Raw genomic sequence first — 11,854 nt, 5'->3', positions numbered from 1 at the left:
ATTGGCCTAGGATTTGGGTTAGAGGATAATATACCAACATTTGCTCTAAGTGCGCCCATATCTAGTGAGTCAGAGGATGATGATCCTCCCTTTGTTGTTGCCACTACACAAGATGAAGACTTTATGCCTGTAAATTCCCTCCTTTGGGGAGAAGAAAGATTTACCACCAATGATGATGCTGAGGCTTCCACCTCTAGACAGCTAGAACAAGATGAATCTAACTACGAAGACTTGAGCAGAGGATGGATTAGACAAAATATTGCTCATCTAATTGCTAGAGATCAAAGTACAGACTCTCAAGAGTATGAATGGGAAAATTTATCAGATGCCTCTTGTGAACTTAGGGTAGATGCCATTCACACTTATGCAAACCAACCAAATGTGGTAGATGAATCTAGTATGGGTTCAAATGAATTTGGCTTGCAAAATTCTTTAGTGGATCACGTTGGCCCCTCTAGGACTATTCTTGATCTAGATACCTTTGTGACATTCACTATAGGCTCAACTTCACATGTCACCAGAGATGACTCCTTTCACATCAACAACCTTGAAGTTTCCACCTCACTCTGATTGATTCATCTTGATCTCATAGATTGGTCCATTCAACATCAAAGACCAAAAATATAGTCTTATTGAAATGACAATGAGATCACCTATTACCTAAACGTCGTTGAACCCATCACTTCTTCCACCAGTGAACCTATGATTCATATGATGGAATCAGATATCAAGTACCTTAGTCATAAAATCAAAAGAAAAAATAAACGATCTGATGGCAAAAACCACATTGTGGCTATATCTGAGCCTAAAAATAGTAAAAATAAAGATGTATCTAATGGTAAAAACCTATTCAAGGCACCAGCAGATGAGCTACTTGGTAGTCTACCAAGCTATTTTTAGGACAAACCATTAGTTCTCATCGAGCCTACATAGCCTATCAACTTAGGTACAAAGGAATCTCGTAAAATTATTCGTGTACTTCAATCATTGAAAGCTGAAGAAAAGGAACAATTTACCCAATTCTTTCAAGACAAAAAGATCAATTTTGCATGGACATACTTAGATATGCCTAGGCTCGACATAGATCTTATCATGCATCATTTGTCTATTTCTCTTGATATCAAGCCTGTTAAACAAAAATTGAGAAAGATGCATCCACATGTAGCTTTTTTGATGAAAGCAGAATTGGAAAAACTCTTGAGTGCAAATTTTATCAGAGCTATTGACGATGTAAAATGGATTTCCAACATCGTACTTGTATCCAAACATGATAAAACTATCTAATTTTGTACTAATTTTGGAGACCTTAACAAAGCATGCCCCAAGGATGACTTTCAGTTACCAAACATCGATATGATAGTGGACATGATTACGGGTTATGAAATGTACTCACTTATGGATGGGTTTTCTGGGTATAATCAAATTAAGATAGCTTTAGCTGATCAAGAGAAGACAATCTTTACATGTGCATGGGGTAATTTCTATTAGAATTTCATGTCTTTTGGGATCAAGAATGCTAGTGCTACCTATCAAAGAGTAATAACCACCATATTCCATGATATGATGCATAAAAATATGGAAGACTATGTTGATGACACCTTGGAAAAATCTAGAAAATGAGATAAACATCTTGAAGACCTTAGTTTAATATTGGAACATATGGAAAAAATTCAACTTCGACTAAACCCAAAAAAGTGTGCCTTTGGTGTCACTTTTGGAGAATTTCTAGGCTACATTATCTTAGCAAAATGTATTGAGGTTGATCTTGAAAAGATCCAGGCTATCATGGAGATGCCTCCTCCAAGAAATATCAGCCAACTCAAAAGTCAACAAGGATGTCTACAATCCACAAGAAGATTTATTTCTCAATTGGCTGATAAAGTTCAACCTTTTAATAAAAATTTGCATAAAGGCTCTACTCATATCTGGAATGATGAGTGTCAACAAAGTCTAGACCAAATCAAAGGATACTTGGCAAAACCTCTAGTTTTGACACCACCTATTCTAGGCAAACCTTTAATCTTGTATATCTTAGCTACAACTTCTTCTTTAGGAGTGCTATTAGCCCAAAGTGATGAGATTGGTAAGGAATGGGCTATATATTATATTAGTCAAACTTTGGTTTCTTATGAAATGAACTACACCAACATTGAGAAAGCTTGTCTTGCAATGGTCTTTGCTTCTCAAAAACTCCAACATTACATGTTGGCACATATAGTTCACCTAGTTGCTAAAATTGATACTTTGAAATATTTGTTAAGCAAAGTTGTTCTTACTGGTCATCTAGCTAAATGAATGATGATTCTTTAAGAATTTGACATTCAGTATGTCAAACGTAAAGCCATCAAAGGACAAGCTATAGCTAACCAATTGGTTGATTTTCCACTAGAGGATATGGCACCCATACAATTTGGATTTCTAGATACCTCAATTATGTACATCACTGAGAGAACTTGGAAAATGTTCTTTGATGGTTCTCGTATACAAAATGGAGTTGGAGTAGGTATCTTGTTTGTTTCCCCTTGTGGATATATGATTTCCAAATCTTACAAACTCTTATTCCCCTATACAAACAACATTGTAGAATATGAGGCATTAATAAATGGGATCAAAATGGCTCTTGAATGGAGAATAATTGAATTGCATATCTATGGAGATTCTCAACTTGTTATTAACCAAGTGAGCAACGACTATCAAACAAAAGATGAAAAGTTGATCCCCTACAAGAAGTTGATCGATGCTCTAAGAAACTATTTCACTTTTGTGACATTCTAGCAAATTCCTCGAGTAGAAAAAAAGGTTGTCAATGCCATAGCAACTCTAGCATCTATCCTCCAACTACAAGAACATGAATCACAATTTGAGTTCCTGGTGGAAGAGCTACGTCATCTCGCCTATGATTCCTCAGATAACCAAGTGATCTACACTGTTGTCAATCATGATTCCTCCCACTATGCAGCTATCTTCTCTTACCTGCATGATCAAATTGTTCCAAAGAACCTCACGTGCAACCAAAAATGCCAATTCCTCTACAATGCTTCACATTACACTTTGGTCTCTGGTGACTTGTATAGGAAGGGTCTAGAAAAAATGTTGCTTAGGTGTTTAGAACTAGAAGAGTTTGAAAAGGCACTTGCCGAAGTCCATGATGACATTTGTGGGGCACATTCTAATGGTCTTGCACTTGCTTGAAAGCTTCTTAGGGTGGGTTACTACTGGCCAACTATGCAAGTTGATGTTGTTTGTTATGCCAAGTCCTATCAAACATGCCAACTTCATGGTAACTTAATTCATGCTCCTAGATGTGAGTTGATTCTTTCTATGACATATTGGCCATTTCAACAATGGGCCTTCGACTTGGTAGGCAAAATTCACCCAAGTTCATCTAGTGGTCACAAGTTCATCATCACAACAACTAAGTATTTCATCAAATGGGTTGAATTTGTGCCACTATCTACTGCTACAAGAAAACATGTCACCTTGTTTATACTAAATGACATCATTTGTTGATATGGTATTCCTTCCTCCATTGTCACTAATAATAGAGGACAGTTCAAGAATAAGGACCTCAAATAATTGTGCAAGAAATTTTGAATCAAACAACATTGGTCTTCTATTTACTAACCTCAAGGGAACGACCAAGCTGAGGCCTCCAACAAAACCTTTTTGAAAATCTTGCATCGCACAGTTCATAAGTCTGGGGGAGATTGGCACCTACAGATAAATCCAACACTTTGGGCCTACAAAACTACCATCCGTACTCCTACAAGGGCCACCCCCTTTTCTCTAGTCTATGGCCCTGAGGTCATTCTCGCATTAGAAGTAGAGATCCCCTCCTTGCAAGTCTCCTTACATGGGTTGATAACTAATGAAGACCATAGAGCTATGCAAATACAAGAATTAGAGACTCTTGATGAACATCATAAGGCATCTTTTGATCACATGAGGGCTTATCAGAAATGCATGTCTACTCAGTATAACAATAAATTTCACCCACGTGAGTTTCAAGTAGGTGACCTTATGCTTAGAGAGAATCCAAAAAATCAACAGCATAGAGAGCAGAAGAGAAAGATTGAACCTAACTAGTTAGGCCCATACATTATCACAACAATATTTCAGTCTAGTGCTTATCAACTATCTACTCCTAAAGGCAAAGAACTTGCAAAGCCCATCAATGTCCTACATTTGAAGAAGTTTTATACTTAGAGGCTCACTGCTTAGCTATCTTGTACATATCTATGATCATAAAAAAAAAAATCCTCAAATTTAAAAAATGTCTTGAAAAAATGATCATCTTAGTGAAAACCTAGTAATAGGTGCTTTGGTGTATCACCAAAAAAATCAAATGTCTCAAAAATACAAAAAAATTGGAAAAAGTCCTAAAAAAAATTGGCCAAGTGGTGAAAACTTGGAAATAGACGTTGCTTGAGACCCTTGCACCTATGTCTATCAGTCTCAATCACCCATTTCGCTACACATTACCTAGCTTGGGATGTTTCTTGTCCTTGTCTCAGGGGTACAATTGCTTAGCCTATTTGAGGTCTCCTTATGCATTAGGGTTTCTTTGGTAACTCACAAAATAGTGTTTCTCAACACTACTCCCCTAACTTGACATCAAGTGTTTCTCAACACTTTTTAGATAGTTTACCTATAGTCTTTGATGTTGTCATATTTCTCACTATCAGATTCAAGTCTTGAAAAAATCGCCAAGTGACTCACACACACGCACTTAAACACTTAAATGATTGAACTATGTAGATCTTTATTTTCTTTGTGTGATGTCTATGTTGATTTCTTTGCTATATGTGCCCTCCCTAATAGTCTTTCAAGGATGCCATTGACTAGAAGACTGGGGACATGGGGCATATTTTCTTGATTTTTGCTTGTGGGTATACTTTGTTAGTCTATAGTGTTTCAAGCATTTATGCTTGTCCTACTTGACACTTTGGACCTACAATGTATCATCCTTGTCTATTTTTGCAACACCACACTCAGGGGTTATCTTGGTGCTTATGCCTTAATACAGGTGTAATCTTGCTATACTAAACTTAGGAAATCTAATTGTATTAGTCATCTTGACTTGCATGTCTTTGATGCTTAGGTTGGATTCCCACATTTCTATCTGACATAGATCATAGTCTTATCCTTGTAGCTTTACTAGTGATGATTGTATGATCTTATGATGTCCCTAATAAGGCTCGATGATAAAAACTAGGACCTACTTATGTAACCCTTGCAATTGCACCTTTTCATGCTAGCTTGCATTCTAGGGTCATTCTAGCTTAGCTTTGTATTTTGCATGTTGAGAGAGCTCTCTTCTTTATATTTTATGGACTTGTTAGCTAATTGCGTTCATCCTTCTCTTTTGTCTTCTCGATCTTATCTTATCTCTTCTTTCCTATTTCTCGCTTCTTTTGTATCTTACCATCTCATCTATGCTTTTGACCTATCTTTTCTAATCTTGACATCCTAGATCCATTTTCAAGATTGAAATTCAAATTTGAGTTCATCTTGCTAGTCAAATTTTCTTCCTTCTTCTATGTAGTTCGCTGACCTATTAAAGCTTAAGCTTTGAATCTTGTTGGAGAAATCATCATTTCTACTCTCTTCTACTCTTTGCTTTCATTTTTATTTCATCTTATTTCATCTTTCTTCATTCTTTGACCTAATTCTTATGCTTTATCTTTCTTTGTCAAAGTTAGTCAAACTAGGGCATGTCTTCATTGCTTGGTGGTCACCCTTTGGTCTTAATCTCTTATCTATCATTATGAACTTTTCTTTATTCTAAATTGATCAAATCTAGCATATTTCTACATCTCCTCTATCTCATTTTGATTTCAATCCCGAGGAGGCATGAATATTCTATCAATGTTGCAAGTTGCTTTCTTCTACAACTATCTATTTTCTCTTGATCTATCTTCTTTTCTTGGTGTTAGTACTCTTCTTGAGTTCTTATATCGTCTATATCCTAGTGTTCAGTACTATCACTATCAGACTGTACATTCATGACTTGCTATCTCTTTCTACATTTCATTCTTTATAATCAGATCTCTCTATCATCTTAGCTTCTTCATTCTTTGATATAATGTGTTTCCAGACCGATCACACATTAGTCAAAGATGGGCAAATGTAATCAACTAAAAATGATCATCTAGACTAAGCCCCCTTTCTAGCATTTTTTCATAATTTATCTAATAGTTATTTTTTATCAAATCCTCAAAAATCTATTTATTTGATTATAACCTATGGTATGACCACTTTATCCCAAATTTATGTTTAATTACAAGAACATGTCCCCCTTTTAATTAAGTAAAATTCCTCACTCATCTTTTATCCTAAGTGTGCACACATAAAGCATTATTCCTATTTTAAAAATTGAAAAAAAGACATTGTTGTCTATACATGAATGCACAATTTTCTATGTGAGAGGAATCTTCTATTTTTAAAATAACTTTAATTCTTCTCCACACATTTCAAACCCTCTCAATAGTCAATCATTAATTATGAGGTTCAGATGCTTGTGCACATGGATCACTCAAGATATATTCTTCTCCCTTGATTACTCATCTTATGCCTCTTAATCTCTATTATCCATTTTTCTTTAAAAGGGAGGGCTCTCTCCTCATTCAAAAAATCTTTGTCTCTCACACTATTGTTATGTTTCGAGTTTTCTTGGTGATTTTGGAGACTTGGAGCATTCTTGCATTTTTGCATTTTAGTTTAGCTCTCATTCTACTTACATTATGACCTACTTTTTAGCTTAGTTTCATTTATACTTTAGCTTAGTTCTCCTTGTCAACTTGCATTTGCATTGCATTTTATTCTAGATTCTTGGATATTGGCACTCTTGCCTCTACTCTTTGAATCTTTCATTCTATGGTGCACCTTGCAAGGGTTGCATAATTTGGTTCATTTAAGAGTCATCATCTAATAGCCTTTGCATGTCATAGATAGAGAGCTATAAGCCAACTCTTGAGACTCCCTCTTCCATGGGTTCTCTCAAGAATAACAGTTTATAGAAGTTTGACACTTTTATGCACACAAGAAGAAGTTTTATATCAACACCATATCCAAGAAATCCTTTTTGAGTGTACTTTTAGATTCAAATTATTCTAATGTCATTGAAGTGGAGACAACTCATCAGATTTGGGAAACATTAGAAACACTCAAGTTAAGATGGAAACGTTGCAAACATTAAGAAGAAAGTATGAAATCCTAAAGACAAGTGATGATGAGAATATCACTTTGTAAAGGTAAAAGATAATATAGCTTGTTTTTAACATGAGAAATGTTGGCAGAATTATAGAAGAAGATGAGATTGCATGATGAAGGCCCTGAGATCTTACCTCCTTTCTATAAATACAAGGTTCCAACAATTGAGAAACTCATGTTAGTGTCCACAATTACATTAAAAAAAAGTTGCACTTATGAAATTAACAACTTTAAATCTTATATTATCAAATGAACTCATTAAGAGACAAATCTTTCATAATCCAAGTACATTCAACTGTAAATGCAAAAGATGATATTTAATAGAAGTTTCTTTTAAAAGCAAGTGTATATTGTCAAAGGATGAGTTTTTTCAATTATTGATTGCACCTTAGCCTTACTTGTAATGTTGTTCGTGTGACTTTTAGCACAGAATTCTCATTTGCACTCCACTGAATCATTTGTGATTGCATTCTATATCGTGAGTTCCACCTTTACTCAATTTTTTTAAATAAGATAAAAAGGTTAAAATAAAATGAAAAAGCACATACTTGGATGAAATGTGAAAAGCCGACATAATTTACGTATAGAAATAGTTAAAATAAACATAAGTCTCCGCTTTTGCGTTCATAAGTAACCGAGGCATTTAAATCGAGGAGAAGACGTTGCGTTACGCGACCGTATTCCACGTATTTCTCTTCACTAGTCGTACACTCTGTCGCATGTGTCATTCTTAGACGGCTATATTTGCTGTCAATTGACGTGAAAGTTACATAAAATGAGTTCATCGCCCGCCTGTGCTTTATAAACAACAGGAGGCAGAATTTTGAAAAACGCTCAGCTTAAGTTTTCTCGTTGAGAATTTGATGATGACGATAGTTACAGGGTGTTTTATGCGCAGGAACAGGCGGATCTCGTCATATGACAGAAACGGGGAAGCCTTCGGCAGATTATTAAGCGAAAATCCCGTCAGAATTCCCTTCTCTCCGTTAATCAAATCGAATGGCAAGAAGAGCGCTGGAGATTCAGAAATGAAAAAGCAAAGAGGAGTGAATTTTACAAGAAGAAGGCAAATCTTTGTAAGGAGTTATCATTTTAGGCGCAACAGGACTGTAGCTGAGAAAATCAGGTTTTCGATTCGCAGGACAAAAGTGATTGTGTGGAGAATTGTGAGATATTTGAATTCCTTGGCTTGCAGATTGAAAAGATTTGAGCGTTTAAAGACTGGATCTGCAGATTTATTTTCTACAAAAGAGCTTGTCAATCATACAGATTTAAATATTTTCAAAATATGAAAAGCGCCGAGCAGGCTGCCCGTGCTCCTGTAAATCCTTTCTTACCACTTCAGGATTTGTTTTCAATTTGGCAAGGATTTGATTCAGGGTGTGTTTTTTCGCTTTAAATTGTAAAAATTATTCTTTGATTATATCATTTATTAACAGTCAAGATTTGGATTTGTGATCTGATTAGTTCAGTTTTTCAATGGCTTTTGCAGACAGAATCTATTGTTCATAATTCCAGAAAGACCACTTTTGATTTAGATCTATGTTTAAACATCTTAGTGTAATATGATTGTATAAAATATTAAAAATATTTATTATTTTTCATTAAGAAAAATATTGTCACAGCCTGTAGGATTCATTTCGTAAGAATTTTGTAAAACTATGGTTTTCTGTCTCTACTTTCGCTTCTCCTTTTGCAGGAATTACGATGGGCTTTTAATTATTTAGAAATAATTTAGTTTGTATTTTTTTTTTTTTTATTGAAGAAAGCTGAAAGAATTACAATATAGTTTGTATTTATTTACTTTAAGTGTATTTAACTATTTTATTTATAATTATAATAGATTGTGGAGAGTAATTTAAATGTAATGTGGTTTTTATTTTATTTTTAATTTAAAATATTATTAAATAAATAAAATAAGTAGATTTATTTGAGAGCATAAAGAATTATGATAAAAGTTTTATGGATTTGATTGTAGATATTTTCAATATCAATTTTTTTGAATGGCACTTAGTCATCCATTTTTTTTTGTTAAGAATGCAATCTTAAAAGTTGATGCTAAAAATACACATAATTCAATTCAAAAAACTTGTATGGTAATTATATAAATGGATTGTGGAAATATGATATCTATGAGCATAAAGAATTTTTATTTTTTTGAAGGTTTAGCTTTAGCCTAGCCTCTTTGGTTGAGAACCAAGAGTTGAGAGGCATCTATTGATTTAGAATGATAATAAATTAAAGATTTTGACTTCATTGTTATTTAAGATTATAGATTATTTGTTTTTTACGCCGAGAGGCGTTCTATACAATGGCAGCACAAATGCCCAGCACGGGAATATGCCAAGATTCCTGTCAATAAAAAAGAATTGGGAGCAGTTACAAACTTCCAAATTAAATATTAAAAAAGAATTCTCGAAATAATAGCTGGCCGAAATAATAGGAAGCCAAATGGAGGCCGAAATAATAGGCTCGAAAAAGTAAGGCTCGAAAAAGTAGGGCCCGAAAAAGTAGGGGCGAAATAATTTCAATATGATTTTTTTTTTGTTAAATATAATTTTGCATGCACATTCATGCTTTTTTTTTTGCAGGGAGTGGGGGAATTTGAAACAAATTCGTGGAATGTGAAGAGACGTCTATTGGGGGATATGAGGAGCCTCTCAGAAGTTATAAAACCAAGGCTCCTCATTTCATTTTCATTTTATGTTTTTGCAGGAAGGAAGAGGTGGAGGTTATTGGAGGATTAGATTGGAGTTTTTGAATAGGAGTAAATTGAAGATTTGGAGTAACATTTTTGCAGGTGAGATTTCTATTTTTTATTTACATTTTCATTTAGATTTAGATGTAGAAGTAAATTGAAATTCAAAATTAGTTATAATATTCTACTTTGATTTATATTTCAATTTAAATTAATTTCATTTAGATTTAGAATTATGTTCATATGACCGAAATTGAGGTCACTGGAGGACCTGTGCAGAGTTTTTTGTGGAGATAAGCATGTGGGTACTGAATCAAGGCACATTAGGCCTCTTGGAGATGTAATTGCGGTGACTTCCATGGCTTTTTGAATCGAATAGGGCAATCTAAACAATCTCAGATCTGAAATTCTTTTTTTCCTTTTCAGCCGAAGACAGAACAAAGATTGCTTGCAAGAAATTTTGCAGAGTTTAAGATTTGATTGCTTATGGCTGACTATTCTTGGTAACTGATATTTCTATTGTATATTCCCATGCCCAGCACGGGAAGTTTTAATCTATACAATTTATTTTGTGCATTTAGTGCACAAACTAAAGAATGCATATGCAATCAATTTTTTTATCAATCTTTATGATAGCTTTTTTTTTTAAATAGAAAATAGAAATTATTCTTTTATGTATGTAGAAAAAAATTAGAAAGATTTTATTTATATAAAAAATTAAAATAATTCTATATACATCTAGATTTATTGAAAAGAATTCTATTTACATCTAGATATTTTGATTGAAATAGCCATAATGTAAAAACAAAATATAAAATAGAAATGTTAATATATGTATGCAGAAAAAATTAGAAAGATTGCATGCATCTAAAAAAATTCTATTTACATCTAGATTTTTTTAGAATGGAAAAAAATGGATAATAGAAATATCAGTTGCATGTTTGTAGAAATAAATTAGAAAAACATGTATCTAGAAATTAAAAAGATTCTATATGTGTCTAATTTTTAGATTTTACTTTATTCTAAACTAATTATTGATGGATATATATTTTAAAAATATTTATGTAGTTTAAAGTTTAGATTTTAATTAATTTGTATGCAAATAGGAAAAAGAATAAATATTTTATATATATGTAGATTAATTTCTATTTTTAAAATTTACAAGTAAATGAGTACTTTATTCATTTAAAGTAAACAAGTTTTTAAGTAATATATTTTTATTTTAGAAATATATTAATCATAATGTTCATTTATTATTACTTATTTAATATACTTACTCTCAAATCTAAGACAATAGAAATGATATTTTATTAACTTTGAAATAGGGAAGTGTTAAGCAAGTTCGTTTACAAAAATACCAAAAATATATTTGGTCTTTGATCAAATTGGAGTTAATATTAGAAATATAAATATGATCATTAACAATTAAGCTAAATTCAGTTCAAAACAATAATGTTATTTAAATTTAAATAATTTTTTTTGAAAAGAATTCTATTTACATCTACATATTTTGATTGAAATAACCATAATGTAAAAACAAAATATAAAATAGAAATGTTAATATATGTATGTAAAAAAATTAGAAAGATTGCATGCATCTAAAAAAATTCTATTTACATCTAGATTTTTTTAGAATGGAAAAAAATGGATAATAGAAATATCAGTTGCATGTTTGTAGAAATAAATTAGAAAAACATGTATATAGAAATTAAAAAGATTCTATATGTGTCTAATTTTTAGATTTTACTTTATTCTAAACTATTTATTGATGGATATATATTTTAAAAATATTTATGTAGTTTAAAGTTTAGATTTTAATTAATTTGTATGCAAATAGGAAAAAGAATAAGTATTTTATATATATATGTAGATTAATTTCTATTTTTAAAATTTACAAGTAAATGAGTACTTTATTCATTTAAAGTAAACAAGTTTTTAAGTAAT

At 32.5% G+C, this 11,854-nt stretch overlaps 1 long non-coding RNA gene across 1 annotated transcript; it reads left to right on the top strand.

The window, feature by feature from the left end:
* The first annotated feature begins 8,035 nt into the window (after positions 1-8,035).
* On the top strand, positions 8,036-10,336 carry LOC149559868 (uncharacterized). The gene is made up of 3 exons (XR_016363317.1): positions 8,036-8,592; positions 9,804-10,012; positions 10,190-10,336. It is a non-coding gene; the product is annotated as an uncharacterized LOC149559868 (long non-coding RNA).
* Positions 10,337-11,854: the final 1,518 nt, after the last annotated feature.

This window comes from Cupressus sempervirens, chromosome 4 (assembly GCF_028749045.1).
Source record: "Cupressus sempervirens isolate cs-2001-9-10 chromosome 4, ASM2874904v1, whole genome shotgun sequence".
Classification (NCBI taxonomy): Eukaryota; Viridiplantae; Streptophyta; class Pinopsida; order Cupressales; family Cupressaceae; genus Cupressus; species Cupressus sempervirens.
This window is presented reverse-complemented; position numbering and strand designations above follow the sequence as displayed.